This window comes from Anneissia japonica, unplaced genomic scaffold (assembly GCF_011630105.1).
Source record: "Anneissia japonica isolate Jap-2015-1 unplaced genomic scaffold, ASM1163010v1 scaffold1467_len401143_cov160, whole genome shotgun sequence".
Lineage (NCBI taxonomy): Eukaryota > Metazoa > Echinodermata > Crinoidea > Comatulida > Comatulidae > Anneissia > Anneissia japonica.
This window is the reverse complement of record NW_022758991.1, coordinates 326076-326283: the sequence shown is the minus strand read 5'-3', so window position 1 is coordinate 326283 and position 208 is coordinate 326076.

Genomic DNA, 208 nt, shown 5'->3' with positions numbered 1-208 from the left:
GACAATAAAAAAAAACATCTCAAACTCGGTCAACTTCGTAACATCTGCGTTGTTTCTGTAAAAAAATTAAAATAGCACCAAGTGATAGATTAATATAGTAACAATAATAAACTTTAATACTAATATAAAAATAATTGTTAATAAACTAATGTTACAGTAATTTAAATAACGAGTTGGCCTGTTTTTCGTGATAAAATGTATGATTTTT